Source organism: Chrysochloris asiatica, unplaced genomic scaffold (assembly GCF_000296735.1).
Source record: "Chrysochloris asiatica unplaced genomic scaffold, ChrAsi1.0 scaffold00363, whole genome shotgun sequence".
NCBI lineage: Eukaryota > Metazoa > Chordata > Mammalia > Afrosoricida > Chrysochloridae > Chrysochloris > Chrysochloris asiatica.
Genome location: NW_006408881.1, coordinates 1,394,998 through 1,402,093, shown reverse-complemented (window position 1 = coordinate 1,402,093; position 7,096 = coordinate 1,394,998).

Here is a 7,096-nt window from a genome sequence, read left to right as displayed (position 1 = left end):
ATTGCCTCCAGGTAGATGTGATCAGGAAATGGGCTTCCCTTTTCACTCTTGTTCTTGAGAAATTTCAAGATGCCACTGTTGGTCATTTTGACATAACTTAGGATTTAATTTTTGGCTTATTTCGTTTTTTGTCTGCTTTCCTGCTCCACAATCCGCGTTCAGGGCTGGCTGTGGCCATTTGGTTTTAATTGGAAACTGTCTCTTGAAATTTCGAGGAGATCTGTGCGCATGCATAATAGAACCCTCCGAGGGTGGGGCTGGGGTGCCCACTAGCTCAGGCACCCCAGTCACCAGAATGGAGGTGCGCAGACAGCAAGGGACCAATGAACAGCTACCAAAAGAAAAGAATGTCCACACCTTTATCTGTGCAGTTCTGCCAGGTGTCTGTGGCCACTCCAAGCCTTCCCCCCCCACTTGGTCTCACCCAAGATGGCGGCTCCTGGAGCAACTGAGCATCCCCGACTAGAATGCAATGGATTTCTTTCTTCTGCCACAAATTCTCCAGCTGTAAGCCTTCCAACCTTCTAAATGTTCCTTTATATGTGGTTCAGAGTTCTGGGACCATCCCCTGAGCCTGCTTGGTCAGGTATTCATGTTGTTGCTGGCAGAGCTCTTTACTGCACTTCACCTGATCCACCATCTTGGTTGTTTTTCCTGTCCTTTGTCTCTTATGCTGGTTTTTGTCTTAAAAGTTTATCTTATCAGAGATTAGTATTGTCATTCCTGCCCACTTTTTATTGCAGTTAACTTGATATATTTTTTTCCATCCTTTGCTTTTAGTCTGTTTTTTTCTCTGTGTGTAAGGTGTGTCTCTTGAAGGCAGCAAATTGAAGGATCTTTTTTTCTTTTCCATTCTGCCATTCTCTGTCTCTTCACTGTAAATGACATTCAATGTAATTATCAATAGGTATGAATTAATTGCTGTTAGTATGTTTGTTTTTAGTGTGATATTGTTCATTTATTTGTTCTGCATGCCTTCTTGTGCTGAGATCATGTTTTTTTGTACTATGTCTTGTCAGTTTCTTCTTAGTTTTACTTGGGCCTTCATTTATATGGTATGTTGTGAATTATTACCTTTCTTTGAGATTACCCTATAGTCTGTTAACTTTTCCCTGCACTTGAGACGTCTATTGTATCTTGCAGTTTACCTGACCTCCTCATCACCTGGATCTCTGTTCCTATATTTTCCCTTCTTTGATAATATTATTATTTTGGTCTTTGATTGATCTCCCAGGTCCTCTGAATTCATTGTTGTAACTTTGCTCTGTTCTTGACTCTGCTATCTGTCTGCTATCTGCCAACTGAGTTCCATGTGGTGTTGCCAAGTCTGTCAGTCTTGGTTGTTGTCTGTTCTTATTGGTTTTCATTCCAAAGAACTTCCTTTAGAATATTTTGAAGCAGTGGGTTGGCTTTGACAAAGTCTCTTAGCTTCTGTTTAGTCTAGAATATTTTGATTGTACTATTGTATTTGATTGACAATTTTGCTGGGTAGATATTCTTGGTTGGCAGATTTCTTTTTCTTTTAGAGTTTTATATGTGTCACCCCATTGCCTTCATGCCTGCATGGTTTCTGCTGAGAGGCTAGAGCTTAGTCTGGTTTGCTTGGCTTTGTAAGTAATACTTTTCTTTTCCCTGACTGCTTTTTTGATTCTCTCCTTGTTTTTGAATTTGGAGAGCTTGATTATGATATGTCTTGGTGATTTTCTTTTGGGGTCTATCCTTCCTGGGGTCTGTTCAGTTTCTTACATGTTTGTCTTCTCATCCTTCCGGATGTTAGGGAAATTAATTCTTAAGTTATTCCTCTTCGTGTTATCCAGAATGAACCTTAGACTCACTTCAGATTTTTAAAATCCTTTTTTCTGCTTGCTCTTCTTTCTTACCAGATTGAGAGATTTATATTCCATGTTGCTAGTTCTGGCTTCCATCTCTTCAATTCTACTCCTTTGCCCTTTCAGTGTATTGTCCATTTCTGATATTTTATTATTAATCATCTGAACCTCTTTTTGCAGGTCTTGAATTGTTTCCAATGCTGTATCTATCTGTTTGATTGCTCCTGTAGCACTTTCCTGACTTCTTCTTTATTTTCCTCCACCCCGTATGTGAAGCATTTGGATTTGTCTTCATATCATGCTTCTGAATTCCTTCTTAGGCAGATCCAAAATCTGCTCTTCTTCTAATGGGAAGTCTATGCCTCTAGCTCATTTGTCTCAGTTACTCTTTTCTGTTTCTGGACATGTGCTGAGATTTTTTTGTTGTTTTTTGATTGGACATTTTCAATAGTTAGATATGTTTTCAATGATTAAATGAATGTATGTTGCTATATTGTTAAGTTTATTGAGTATCTCCTGGTGGATTTGATCTGGAGATAGGCTTCCCCTTTCACATCTCTTATTACTCAACATCCAGCTGTATTAGCAGGTGTTGGCTATCTATGTAATGCATAGCAGCTGGTATTGGCTCCTGTCTGGATGGTGGGCTATTATGGGATATGCTTGTAGCTTAGCTATATGGCCACAATTGCTGTCTATTCTTGGGTAGCTTAGGGAGAGAAAGCTCCCTCCCCCAGGAAAAAAAGTGAGATCCAAAGGACCAAAACCAGAAACAATATAAAAGCAGAGACAAAAAACAGCACACACACATAAAAAACTATAGCAGACTGTCCAGTAGCCTTTGCTGTGCAGGTCAGTGTGCATGCACAGTAGAAACTTCCAGTGGTGGGTGAGGGTGTCCACTCGCTCAAGTCCCCCTCTAGTCACCACCATGGAGGTGCACAGATAGATATTTGGAAATGAATGGAATAAAGATTGTTCACAATTTTTATCTCTGAATGTCAGTTAGGTATCTGTGCACACACAGTGTAATTCTCAACTTGACTGTGTCCTTATATATAGTAGTTGGTGTTGGATCTTGCCTTTTATGTTGGGGTTTTACAAGATTTAAATATGGTTTGGATGTATGGCCAGACCTGCTGTCTGTTGTTAGGTAAGGCAGGAATAAAGGCTCCTGTCCAAGTAGGAGAGTTAAATTTAGGGCTAAGTTCCAGAGTCAGAAGTCATAAGAAGCAGCTTGTGGGACCACTGAGGCTTTCAGGGATTTCCTCTTTGCACCGTGGGAAAATCGTACCCTGTGGGTGCAATGCTGGACACTTTTGGGGGTGTGCTCCTACCCGCCTGAAGATGCCTGGGCTGGGCAGAGAGGGTGTGACAGGAGAGAGGAGGAAAGAAAAGTTTTTTTAAAAAAGTCATCACACCTCTTTTGCCATAAGTTGCTACATGGCTTTTATGCTGTAGCAGCCTGGCTGTGGCCCCACCCTTTGATCTCTGCCCAGGCTGTGGGCTGCACAGAACATTCTGGTTGATTTAAAAATTGCCATTTATTCCTTCCACAGTGAGACTTCTCCACCAGTGGGTGCCAAAAACTGATGCCCCACACTTTATATTAGATCTAAAGCTCTGGAACTGTTCTTGCAAAGTACCTTCTCTGTTTTTCTGCACCTCCACCAAGGAGCCTCTGCTGCCTTTCTCTGCCTCTCCTGCCCCCAACAAAAAAACACCCATTCTTGATTAAAAACACTAATCAAAGTAGGAATTGAAGGGAAATTCCTCAACATAATTAAGAGTATTTATATGAAACCAACAGCCAATATAATTTTCAATGGAGAGAAACTGACTGAAAGCATTCCCCTTGTGAACAGGAACCAGATAAGGATGCCCTTTATCACTACTCCTATTCAATATTATGTTGGAAGTCTTAGCCAGAGCTGTAAGGCAAGAAAAGGACATTAAAGGCATCCAAAATGGCAAAGAAAAAGTAAAAGTCTCTATTTTCAGATGATATGATCCTATACATAGAAAATCCCAAAGATTCAGCAAGGAAATTATTGAAACTCATTGGAAGACTCAACAATGTGGCAGCCTACAAGATCAATATACAAAAATCAGTTGAATTCCTCTGAACTAATAATAAAGACAGCTCTGAAAAAGAAATTAGACAATATAATTTACAATAGCCACCAAAAGGATGAAATACTTAGGAATAAATCTATCAGAGAATCAAAAGATCTATACAAAGAAAACTACAAAGCAACAAACAAAGAGAGTTACAAAACTGGAAGAATAAACAATGCTCATGGATAGGAATATTACGCAAAGCAATCTAAAGATATAATGCAACCCCAATCCAGATTTCAGCAACATTCTTTAAAGAGATGGTAAAAAAAATGAACACAAATTTTATATGGAGAGGAAAGAGACCCAGGATAAGCAAAGCACTGCTTAAAAAGGAGAACAAAGTTGGAGACCTTTCATTCCCTGATCTTAAAATGTACTACAAAGTCACAGTGGTCAAAACAGCCTGGTACTGGTACAATGAAAGATACATAGATCAATGGAACAGAATTGAGAACCCAGAAGTTAACCCATCCATATACAGCCAACTGATGTTTGACAAAACACATTAAATGGGGAAGAGATAGTCTCTTCAACAAATGGTGCTGGCAAATGGAAATTGATTTGCAAAAAGAATGAAGCAAGATCCATATATCATACCATATACAAAAACTAATTCAATATGGATTAAAGACCTAAAAATATGAAAAATGAAAAAATAGGGACAAACTTAGAGCAATGCTCTAATATATGGCATACATACACTATCAAAAATTGTGAAAAACACACAGACTGTAGAAGATAAAATAAATGATTGGGACTTCCTAAAAATTAGAAACTGTGCATCAAAAGATTTCACTAAAAGAGAAAAAAAGGGAGTTCACAGACTGCAATTTTTCTTTTGTACGTATACATCAGACAAGGGACTAATCTCTAAAATTTATAGAAAACTACAACATCCCTATAAGAAAAGGATAAACAACCCAATTTAAAAATTGACACAGGATATGAACAGACACTTCAGTAAGGAAGGCATTCAGGAAGCCAAAAAACATACGAAGAAATGTTCACGATCATTACCCATTGTTGCTGTTGTTGTTAAGTGTTGTCGAATTGGTTCTGACCCATAGCAACCCTGTGTAGGATTTTTGAGGTGCTGTTAGCCATTTGTTGTTGTTGTTAGGTGCCAAGGAGTTGGTACTGACTCATAATGACCTTATGCACAGCAGAACGAAACACTGCCAAATCCTGGGCCAACCTCACTATTGTTGCCACGTTTGAGTCCATAGATTCTGCCCACTTGGCAAATCCATCTTATTGGGGGTCTTCCTCTTTTTCTCTGACCCTCCACCGTACCAAACATGATATCCTTCTCCAGTGACTGGTCCCTCCTAACAATATGTCCAAAATATGAGAGATGAAATTTGGCCATGTTGGCCTCCAAGGAGCACTCTGGCTGCACTTCTTCCAAAATGGATGTATTGGTTCTTTTGGCAGCCCGTGGCACTTTTAATATTCTCCTCCAATACCATAACTCCAAAGCATCAATTCTTCTACGGTCTTCCTCATTCACTGTCCAGCTTTCACATGCATATGAGGTTATTGAAAATACCATGGCTTGGGTCAGACACACCTTAGTCCTCAAGTTGACATCTTTGCTCTTCAACACTTTAAAAAGGTTTCCATTGGTAAGAATGTTGTTTATTGGTCCAGTGATGGGGACTTTTGTTTTCTTTATATTGAGATGCAATCCATACTGAAGGCTGTGATCTTTGATCTTCATCAGTAAATGTTTTAAGCCCTCTTCACTTTCAGCAAGCAAGGCTGTATCATCTGCATATCGCAGATTGTTAATGAGTCTTCCTCTAATCCGGATGCCACGTTTTTCTTCATATAACCCAGCTTCTCAGACAATTTGCTCAGCATACAGGTTGAATAAGTATGGTTAAACAACAATCTTGTCGCACACCTTTCTTAATTTTAAACCATTCAGTGTTCCCATATTCTATTCAAACAACTGCCTTTTGGCCACCTCTCATCTGTCAGTTTGTCATACTGTGGTAGCTTGTGAATTGCTGTGATTCTGAAAGGTTTGCCACTGGAATTTTAAATAGTAACAGAGTCACCCATGGTGGACAGGTTTCAGATGAGCTTCCAGACAAAGACAGAGTAGGAAGAAAGAGTGACAAACTACTTCCAAATATTTAGTCACTGAATACCTTGTGAATAGCAGAGAAACACTGTCAGACAAAGTGCCAGAAAATAAGCCCTTCAGGTTGGAAGGCACTCAAAATGCAAATGGAGAAGAGCTGCCTCCTCAAAGTAGAGTTGACCGTGATGACATGAATGAAGTAAAGCCTGTGTGAGAAAAGACCGCAGGGCCTTCATTTCCTGATGGGGCACAACTCAAAATGAAGAGAAAGAGCTGTAAACATTCATTGAAAATCGGAACTTGGAATGTATGAAGTATGAATCTGGGAAAATTGGAAGCTGTCAAAAATGAAACGGAACACATAAACATCGATATCTTAGGCATTAGTGAGCTGAAATGGACTGGTATTGGTCATTTTGAATCTGACAACTACATGGTTTACTATGCCAGAAATGACAAATTGAAGAGGAATGGTGTTGCATTCATCGTCAAAAAGAACATATCCAGATCAGTTATGAGATACAACGCTGTTGTATCCATGTGCCTACAGGGAAGCCCAGTTAATACCATTATTTTTCAAATTTATGCAGCAACCACTAAAGTCAGTGAAGATGAAATAGAAGAATTCTACCAACTTCTTCAATCTGAAATCAATCAAACATGCAATCAAGATGTATTGATCATTACTGGTGATTGGAATGCAAAGGTTGGGAGCAAAGAGGAAGGAGCAGTAGTTGGAAAATATGGTCTTGGTGATAAAATGGTGCTGGAGAATGCATGATAGAATTCTGCAAAACCAATGATTTGTTCATTTCAAATACCTTCTTTAGACAGCATAAGAGATGTCTATACACATGGGCCTCACCAGATGGAATTCATAGAATCAAATTGACTACATCTGTGGAAAAAGAAGATGGAAAACTCCATATCATCAGTCAAAATAAGGCCAGGGGCAGCCTGTGGAACAGACTATCAATTACTCATATGCAAATTCAAACTGAAGCTGAAGAAAATGAAAACAAGTCCATGAGAGCCAAAATATGACCTTGAATATATC